Source organism: Empidonax traillii, unplaced genomic scaffold, assembly GCF_003031625.1.
Source record: "Empidonax traillii isolate 1590-97213 ecotype Southwest subspecies unplaced genomic scaffold, ASM303162v1 scaffold617:size382775, whole genome shotgun sequence".
Taxonomy (NCBI): domain Eukaryota; kingdom Metazoa; phylum Chordata; class Aves; order Passeriformes; family Tyrannidae; genus Empidonax; species Empidonax traillii.
Window position 1 is genome coordinate 7,094 of NW_020955810.1, and position 10,361 is coordinate 17,454.

General features: G+C 39.2%; 1 long non-coding RNA gene across 1 annotated transcript; it reads left to right on the plus strand.

Moving 5' to 3' along the window:
* The first annotated feature begins 1,252 nt into the window (after positions 1 to 1,252).
* Positions 1,253 to 5,641, plus strand: LOC114065094. Its single transcript, XR_003572870.1, has 3 exons — positions 1,253 to 1,295; positions 1,731 to 1,829; positions 5,626 to 5,641. It is a non-coding gene; the product is annotated as an uncharacterized LOC114065094 (long non-coding RNA).
* The last annotated feature ends 4,720 nt before the right edge of the window (positions 5,642 to 10,361 follow it).

Below are 10,361 nucleotides of genomic sequence, written 5' to 3' on the forward strand. Positions count from 1 at the left end.
CATCTATAACGCTGCTGCTGCTTTCGAGAACACACGCAGGATCACTCTCGAGGAGAAAAGACAACGCAGAAAGAATCGCGTCTTGTCGATATCACCTGGAGAGTCTTTCTGCTGTATGTTCTGCAACCGGACTTGTCTATCTCGCATTGGCCTTTTTAGCCATCAGCGCGCTTGTAGCAAGCGTGGGTAGAGCCCCTCTCAAATCTTCGTTCGCGAAGCCCAGCCATGATGATATTCTGACAGTTAATAAGTTCTCAGTTGATTCAGGGACTAGAAGTGTTTGTTCGTGTTTGAAGATTAATAATAGTTTAAGTCTGTCATCTAAAAAAAAAAAAAAAGGAATCCTGCTCTCCCCAGTTTTTTCCAACCTGCAAACATAATTCACTCTTTGGTGTGTGGTAGTTTTGAAGTTTTACTTTAAAGCGTGATTGCAAAGTGTTTAGATGAGTGACTCCAGGCTTTGGAAAGTGCTGCCAAGGTTTAATAACTGAATCAATTTAACCTAAATTTGGCAACTGGTTGTGATTCAGATTGTAGCTGCACACGCTGCTGCAGTGCAGCGTTTGGAGAGGCAAGAGCTCTGCGTGTTGGGCACTGTTCCATCCTGTGTGTGATTCCTGGGATGGTTTACACTCACATGTTTGCCTGTGGCACAAGGCTGGAGGTCTGTGACACGGTTGTAATTCATTATTGCTTGTTAAAGGAGACTCATGACCTGTGAACATCAGTATTAAGGGCTACCTGGAAAATTAGGGGTAATTAATCTTGAGCAAGAGGGGCTTGCCTCTATTACGGGAGTTGTTATGTGAAGAAAAGCTATTGCTAGATTTTTATTTATCTTTTGACGAAAAATATAGGATTTTGTCCAACTCTGTGTTTTCAGCAGAAGTTGTAGAGAAGAGAGCTGGGGAAGAGGGGTCTTTTAAAGTAGAGACAGTTTCTAACCTGTTAGCAGCAGATCTATAGGAGTTTAGGCCTTTCTACTGCTGACAGTTGTTTGTACCAAACAGCTTCTATCATCCTACTTATGTCAGGGAATATCAGTATAGAGCTTTCAAAAGTTTTACCTGCCTATGTATGTATTTAATTCATCTTTCAACTTCATATAGGCATTCTGTAAATATACAGATAAATAGAAAAGAAGTAACAGCTTGACCAGACCCAACATCTGTGTCCATGACCTGCTTACCACAGAGGATCAGCACTGTCTGAGCTGAGGTGGAGATCTCCTCCCTGTTTAAAGGTGGCTTCATGCTCTACACTCCACAGGTCTTTCCAGGACTGCACTGAACCTGGTAGGTACAAATTTGTCTCTTAGTTTTTGTTGGTGCTCTCTTCTTTATTTACTTCTAGGGGAATAAAATACAGGTCTGATGGTATCCAAAATTGTTATGTCACATTGTGCATGATGCAGCTTATTGGAATTAAATTTACCACCAATAAACTTTCAAATAGATTGGATTCTTCAGGTGAGCTTCAGTTCTGAAGGAATTATTTTGGGTGTATACTTAGCAAAAGCAGTCACTGAACTTAAACTGTGGGAGAAAAAGGCTATGAGTGAGGCTCCTGAATTGTGCAGCAATACAAATGATAACAGTGGCCTTTTGTGACTCATAACAAAATGAGTTATGACTTCAGGAACTGAATAAGAGCTGTGGCTCAATCCCAGAGGGTTAAGTTTTCCCATTGCTGCATATCCTCACATCAAGCCATCTTTAATCTTTTGGTAGAACCTGACAGAAGAGTAAATTGTGCAATTCCATCGTTTCAGAATGAAAGGTGCTTAATGATATCTGGACCCGTGATCTCTGGGATGGAAGAAAAAATAGGTTAATTATTAATTTATGTGCATTTTTTCCCTTGAGAAGCGACAAAAAAAGCCCTCTTTAAGTAGATTGAATTGTTTACTTTTGGTCGTACAGCCAGTGTTAAATGAAGGAAATAATTTGACCAACTGTTTTTCGCTTCCTAATGGAAAGTAAATGTGGATTGCTTTTGACTTAAATAAGGACAGTGTAGCATTCAAATACTTACTTAGCTTCTTTGATTTGTTTTTTTTTTCATGCAAGATTGAATAAATATTACATTTATTTTTATATTTGACATAGAATTTTATATTTGACTTTTTTTATTTGCAACTTTACAACTATATTTTGCAGCTTTATTTTTCTACTCACAGTCTGAAAGAGAATCAAACATAATGTAGATTTCAAACGGGTAAAGCAGGCCTGCTTACAGCTTTCTATTGAGAGGTTATAAAAGTCTATCAAAGCACAAAGTTTGCATCCTTTTACAAACATTTCATTTTCTTCTCTCCCTGTAAGTGAAGCAAGCAAAACAAAATAAAAAGCAGTCATCAAAGTGAAATGTATGTTAATATGAGTCAGAACTGTCAGACAAGCAGTTCTTTCCTCTTGATGATTGAAATAATTGACTTTCCTAAAATGAACATTCATAGATAAGTGGTGGTTACTACTGGCTGTTCAGTTCAATTAAGATCCTAAAGCAGGACACCAAGAGATAAAGTGATCTGGGTTTCATAGGTGTTCATCCCTCCCTCACCTCATCATTAGCCCAAGATATCAGAGAACCAGGGCAATACCTAACACATGTTTTCTTAGTCTAAGGTTTGTGTTCTGAAACTTTGAGCAGCTCCTTTCTCCAAGGCCAGAGCTCCAATCAATATAGTGAGCTCAGACCAAAACTGAAATCCCTGACTGTTACCTGTTGCAGATCTATCTAATATGTGACTTTTATATGCTTTGATTCCTTTCTCGGAGCCAGGTTTCACCTGTGATGATGTTTATCTCCTATTTAATTGAAAAATATGTTGAGGGCAGGAAAATGTAGCCTCGAGTTAACAGTCATTTCCTGAGGTCACCACTGTGTTCCAGTGGGAAGAGGTGCATCCTCCAGAGCCCAGGGCTGTTTGGGTTGGAGTTTTGGCACCCAGAGTTATCTAAGACGAACAGATCAAAGGGTAGAAACTGAGCAGAGAGGTTCTGCTGTTGGGCAACTGATGGATGGCTTCGTTCTCCTAGAAAAAAGCAGCCCTTCAGAGAGCACGGCAGGGAAGTCATTCCAGTGCAGTGTGAAAATCCGACAGCATTCCGGAATGAATGGCCCTTTTACAGTCGGGGGACCTAAAATAAAACCTACAGCTGTGCAGCCAGGAACTCCACTGTATAGCAGCAAGAAACACAGGACAATCCAGGGCACTGTTCCACACCAGGCTCAATCCTGTCTGACTGTGGACACTCACACGTGTCTCTCTCCTCCAAAAAATTACTTTCCCATCGGATCGGTGAGTCATATTCCAGCAACACACTGAATGACTAAATCTAATATGAGGAAAGAGTGAGGAACACGTCAGTACAGTTAAGAGGGGAAAGGAGACACAATTAAACCATCACTTTTGGCACCAAACTGTGAGTTTGATGAAATTAAGCACAACATGAAATAGAGCCTCCAGAGAGCTTGGGTGAACTGGAGATATTTTTGGAAAAAAATAATTTGAAGCCTCTTGCTATGAGGAGTAAGCAGTACAGTGTGGTCTTGAGGCATTTTTAGCAAAAGGAGAAACATTTTGTGATTTTTCTGGTGAAGTATTAAGTCTCTGGAAAAATAAGAATTTACCTTATTTTTCCAGGGGGATTTTTACAAACACCTGACCTATTCAAGCAGTTTAGCTCTCATTTTCTATCGGTTTAAGTTGACCCTGGCATACATCTGCAGCAGCTGTTTCTGAATTTTGTCACACTGAGTTTACTAATAGTGAATGTTAACTCATTTCGATTGTAAATAGGCTGAAACACCAGCTCATACAGTATTTAACATCCTGTCTGCAGTCCTTTTCTTCATCTTCCTTACTCATTGCTTTTTTCTGTAATTCTTGCTCTCTGAAAGACCTTGACTGTTTAATTTTTGTGCCATCTTTTTTTTTTTTTTTTTTTCTTCTTTCATGGCACTGTAGGGTAGCAAGGTTCTTTATAACTCAGGCCTTTTTCCTGCAGAGGGACAGCGAGATCCATTCGAGGCTCCCATCCATCTGGTGTCGCATAGGCAGCAGCTGACACCGGGGCAGGTTTATAAGTAGAGCACTGAGAGCAATTAGCATTTGAATTAAAGCTACCTGTGGATAACAACAGGTGATTACCCTATTTAACAGCTGTTAAGTGGTGTTATTTGCCAGCCGTAGACCACAGACTGAGTGAACTGTATGCATACAAATGGGAGTTACAGTGCACACAAACGAAGGACGTTAATTAAATAATATTTTTTAAATTGCAACTATGAAATCTATAGAGGTCAGCTCAAAATAAGTAACCGGTAGAAGAAGCAAACGAAAGGCTTGTAAAAGTGTTTTAGAATGCTGGACAAAAACTTCTTAAAGGCGAAAACCCTCTGTTTGGGCAGTCAGTGTTTTGCTCTAGAAGCAGAAAAGCAAAACTTGCTATTGCACTGATTCAGCTTCTGGCAAAAAGAGAAAATAATGAGAAATTAAAGCACATAAGATTATTTTCTCCTTCTGTTTTATCTGCATTTCAAACAAGGCTTAATCAACCTCAGTGTTCTTTGGAAAGTACAGCACTGTTCCCTTTGTATATGCCTACTTGCCTCTGTGCATACATGGGAGAAGCTGCTCCACTAACTCACTCCCTTCTGTGCTGGGGGCGGATGGATGTCTTTTTTGAACATTTGTGTAGCATATGGTTGTGCAACATCCTCTTAAATCCACATGGGGTCTGTACCACGGTCCTGCTTCGTGTATTGCTGCAGAATATCTGACTGAGTCTGGCTGCACCTCCTTAGTAGATATTCTCGTTGGCTCTAAAGTTCTTTTTGTGAACCCCTTCTCCAAGGACATGGATTTTCAATGACCTTGTTTTAAGACCTCCCAAGGCACACGAAGAGAATCTGTCTACCAAGAAAGGCTGATTAAATTTCTGCTTTAAGTGTTTGCTTGCACTCTACAAACAGAATTATTTTATCGGTGATGATTGGTCTCAGGGCTACTCCAGAACTGAGTTTTGTGTAAGTGCAACTGTCACAAATTACAAGACGAACTTAACTTCTTCCCTGTGGCGTAATTATCCACTCAGTTAAAAAGCTCTTGTGATTTGTGCATGTGTACATTGTCATTGTATTGGTATGAATAGAGATGTCCAATTCGTATATTTACCAATGTAGGCATTCAGTGCTCCCTTCCAGAGTGGTGGAATGCAGGATAAATAATACTACAGCTTAGGAGGGATCCCTGTTTTTTATTGAAGAAACCTGCCCAATTAAAGCATTTACTGTACTAGGCAACTGAACTGAAATTATATGCCTGTTAACCATCTGATGGTAGTCAGTTGTATGCTACATCCAGCTAGAAAATTATGATACTGACAACCTTATTTAACTGGAATTTGATGTGGGTCAGAAGAGAATCTGTCTGCTATTAAGAGGCTCCTAATGACTTCCAGAAGTTTAGGTTAAAGCACCACTCCCCTCAATCATAGTTACCCTGCAGAAAGCTTGGACTCTTTAAAAATAAGCCCTATATGGAATCAAAGCCGTTACTTGAATAATGTTCAATAAGGGTTGGCTATACAAACACCTTCAGGTAAGTCTCTTCCATAGGGTTATCCAGGGATCATTATCTCAGAGAAGGTGGTGCTCATCCATTCTTCCCCCCACTGCAGGCCAGAAACAAACTCCATATTTGAGAGTAGGCTCTCTTTATACATAAAATATACATTGCTCATCTTTTTTATCTTTTTTTTGTATTCTTTTGATGTTAAGCAGCAAATGACATATTTTTTGTAAATTTCTTCCTGTCCCAAGAATCTTGAAAAGTTGCAAGAATTTGCTGCCAACCAACCAATACTTCCCAAAGCCACCAAATCCTAAAATAGTGCCAAATATTGGCACTATTGGTACAGGTCACAATTCAGAATGTCTTGAGATTTTCTATTCAGCAAGCTTTTAGCTTTATTTTACAGCTGCAGGATACTTACCTCTGTGTGCAGCATCCTTGCTATCAGCACTCGGGCATCTTAGCTTGTGTCAAGATTTAGTGTGATAAACACCACATAGTGTGATAAACACCTTTTCCATCTTATGTGGGGTGATGGGTATCTTGGATGAGCAGAAGGTCTCCTGGTGTAGGAAGAGCAGTGATATAATGGAAAGAGGTGGGCATTCAGCACAGACAGTCCAAGGGAGAATAAAGGAGAGTACAAGACGTGTTGGGCCCACATCTGAAAAAGAAAAGCCCTGGGAAAGCACTGCTAGAGTCCCAGGCAAGCACTGCTAAAGCAGCTCCTCATGGAGCACTTGGCAGTGCCTCCCCACGGAACAGTGAGATCAGTTCAATCCATCTTCCCTTTCTGATGTCTTCTTCCTGCTAATCTGTATCTAAGATGATTATTTCGCACAATGCAATTCCAAATGTATCTATTTAAAGATAACAAGATAAAGTAAAAGTACATCTAGAGACAGCTCTGGAATTTAATTTTTTAAATTAAAAAGGAATAGTTAAAAGTGCAGAGAGGATAACTGCGTTCTTGAGAGGTGACAGGCTTCAACATCTGCTGAATCAGTGTCTGAAGCAAGACTTTCGTGGTTTGGTGCAGATGTAAAGTTGTTCTCTATACAGAACAAAAAGTCATTTGTCTCTAAAAACTCATGAGACAAAGGGAACCCTCAAATTTACTTTGTTGTATAGAAACATTATGTTGAATATTCTTTAGGAGTACAGTAGGTCAACACCGTGACTGATCAAAACTCTTGAAAAGATGGTCATAACCTGGAAACGTGCCAGACTGATTCATAAACTTAGTTGTTACATAATTATGACACTAAGCTGCAAAGGAAATTATGGTATGTTGTAAATATTTTGATTTGTTCTCTGTTTTTTTGTGTTTGGCACATCTATCAAGAGCAAAATACAGGAAATGCAAATGCATATTAACTAACAAATTACTAATATAGGAAAGAAATATGGCAACTGCGGTACCTTATTAGAGCCACAAATCTTTTTTTTAATTATTATTGTGGCTCAAAAACATAATAAATAAAGGATGAAAGAAACATCATCCAATTAAGGTACTACATTGTAATTCTAGCACTATTGATAGAATAGGTGTTTAACAACATTGTAATGAATGTTCAGTTGTCACAGCTTTGGAAGGTGTCACACAGTGGTTTAATACGTTATATCTTTTTCAACATTTCTTTAGACAGTGCTTAATATCAGTCATGTTTTTATTCGGTTGTTTCCATTCTTTTAAAGAAAAAAAAGGATGCTACATCATAGATGTTCATTATTTAAAATTTACCACCCCAATCAGTTTGAAAAAAGTGAGAAAAATAAATCTTATTAAGCCACTGCTTTTTTTTCACAATCCTTGTAATAAATAATTCTTGCAATAAATAAAGGAAACTTTATTAGTAAATAATACAGGAAATACACCAGGCTGTGGAGGATTAAGTGTTCCTTTCAGAATAAAGGCACATTCTTCAATGTCCAGATGCCCAGGGGTAATGTTTAATTAACCCACTGAGCTATAAATTCATGCAGACTTTTCTTCATCATTATAATATGCATAGTAGAAAATGCTATGGAAATTATCCTCTCTCAGACACCAGCTAATATTAATTTGCCAGTCATTTAATCAGAAAATCATTGCAAATAGAGATGGTTAAAGGGCTCAGGTGATCCTTGGAAACTTCTAAGTTCATTTGCTGCTGCTCTGTGTTACCAGAGACTTCTCAAGCAAATCATCATCTCATCCAGACTTAGAGATTGGTTCTAGACAGGCATTAGTGCTCAGCTGACATCTCTACTACAAGTCCTTCCTTCCCCTTCTTTTCTCATGCTTTGTGTGGTGCCCCTCACCTGCTGTGCTCCAGTGTCCCCAACAGTGAGATATTTGCTAGGGATACTCATACCAGACATGGCCATCAGGGCAGATCTATGCCAAAAGAGCACAGCTTGGGGACATAAACCAACCATAAGACAGACATGGCTTGGCCATTCTGCGTATTTCTGATGTGCAGGTCTACACTAAAGTCATTGCTATCGTTTACAATTATCCTTTGGACAGTGTGAGCCAGTCATGTTCATATGATATGTTACTGCTGACTCTTATTAAACTAGGTTTATAAGGGAATGAGGTAGACAGAAAGACAGGGATCTCTCTCATGTCCAGCTATTTCTTTCCTGAACTACTCAGAGTCCACTTTAAATAAAATCTAATCCAAACTGGGCAAAGTGCATTTAGTGTTCCCTTTTGAAACCTTCCAGAATTCTTAAACTATCAGCTCTTGTGGTTCACTGACTACCTGAATTAAATGTTTTCAACATTCCTGATAATTACGTCAAGGAAGAAATATATATTTCCCAAGAAATTCACATTATAATTTTCTAAGCAAAGTATCACATCCATGGAGCAGTTGTCTGAGACTGAGAGAGACTGAACTGTTACGGATGAGTTTCTAATAGGACCTCCCCAGCAACACAGCAGCTGTAAGGAGAGAGATTATGAAAATGTGATGCTGAGAAACTTCTTCACCAAAGCTAAAAATAAGCTAATATATATTACAAAGAAAAGCACAGAAAAAGAAAATGGGAACTAAGCTCAGAGAAGCACAAATGATGTGATTAGGAAAATGCAGCAAAAGCAGGAGATGTTTCAAATAGCCAGAAATTGTCCAGGTTACTACCCAGTTTCTTTTAGAGAGTGTTTTTAATGGTCATGATCTAGAAGTATTTCTTATAAACTGATATACACTGTATTTTTGGAATGAGATTCTCATGAATTTGCCTTTTAATTACTAATATTTCAGAATAGGAAAAGCAATATCATTGACAAAGTAATTTTCTTCTATTATTGAGAAAGAAATAATCAGATAGACCAGATTAGCATTAGGGATAAAGCAAGAAATAATGCTCTTTGTATTGGATACATTCTGATTTGCAAGTTTTAGGGGTAATATAAAAAAATGAAAGCGACATTCATTAAAAAGAAAACCTTACCCTGTACAGACTAGCTGTCAAATATTAATAGGAAACCTGAATTTTTCTACACATTTCTATTTTTAAGTGCCAAATAAATCCCCCAGAATACTAGTGTATATTAGAGAAAAGATACTCTTCTGCATACAAGACCTATGCCAGTGTCAGTTTTCTGTCTTTTCTACAACACTCTAATTATTGGGAGTGTGGTACAGAAAAAAAAATATTTGGGGAGCTACTTTAGCTGAGGCAGAGCTTAAACATTTAGCTGCCCTGCCTTTGGCTTTTCAGCTGCTCTCAGCCCCTGCTGTCCCTTCTGTCCAGATGGCGAATAGGGTGGGGAGAGGATCCTGCTTAAAATCAGTATGCTGAGGACTTCATCTTCTGGTCATTTTTTCAGCTAGATTTGATTCCTGATCCAGTTCATTGCATGGTTCTGATGATGAGACTGCAGCGTGTAGGGGGAATAACTCCTAATGAGTACAGAGCCCGTAATGTAGCTCTGCTACACAGTAAATGCACGTCAGGCTGTGGCTGGCATTAACAAATGTGTTTCTCTGCTCCTGAGCCAGGGAGAGACAGGCTCCATGAAGGAAATCTCTGCTGGAGACCAATAGATGTGCATTTGCCTTGATGGGAGGGCTTTGGGGAAGTGGTCTGGATGTCGAGGGTGGTGCTCTGAGGTAGATTAGTTCTACAAGCAGGCTGGCAGGTCAGGCAGTTCCTGCAACCTGGAAATAAATGTGGTCTATTCCCTCACTAAGGTACAGCTGGTATTTAACTGAGGGGTTCGAGAGCCCTGAACATCTGTCAGAGAGGGTGAACAGTTGGAACCCAGCTGTGGCCACAGGTGCTCCTACACTTCATGGATTATACTAAATCCTACAATATTCCCTATGAAAAGCACACTGCTTGTAGGTTAACCTCAGACTGTAGCCTAGGTACCTGCTCAGGGAGGGTTTCATTTTATCTTTACACAGAAGCAATAACAAGGAGACATGGAAGCAACCTTAGGTTCTAAATAATTATATTTGCTAAGCATACACAAGGAGCTTGCTGCACTCTCACCAGTGATCTGACTGATTTCTGGCAGCTGCTTTACCCTGATGCACTGAGATCAACGATGGAGTGCTCACAGGATACTTTCAGGGGTTTTCCCTTTTTCCTGTGTGATAAAAATGATGGTAACAATTAGCAATCAGCAAACAGCCGATGGCATGACTGCAGAGGCAGGTAGTTTTTTGAAATACTTTGTGTGGGGAACAGAACAATTTGATTTTGCGTAAGTTCTACTTAAATATTCCTTACATTCAAACATTCCTGGGGGAGAAAAAGCTGTTATATAAGAAAAAGGTTC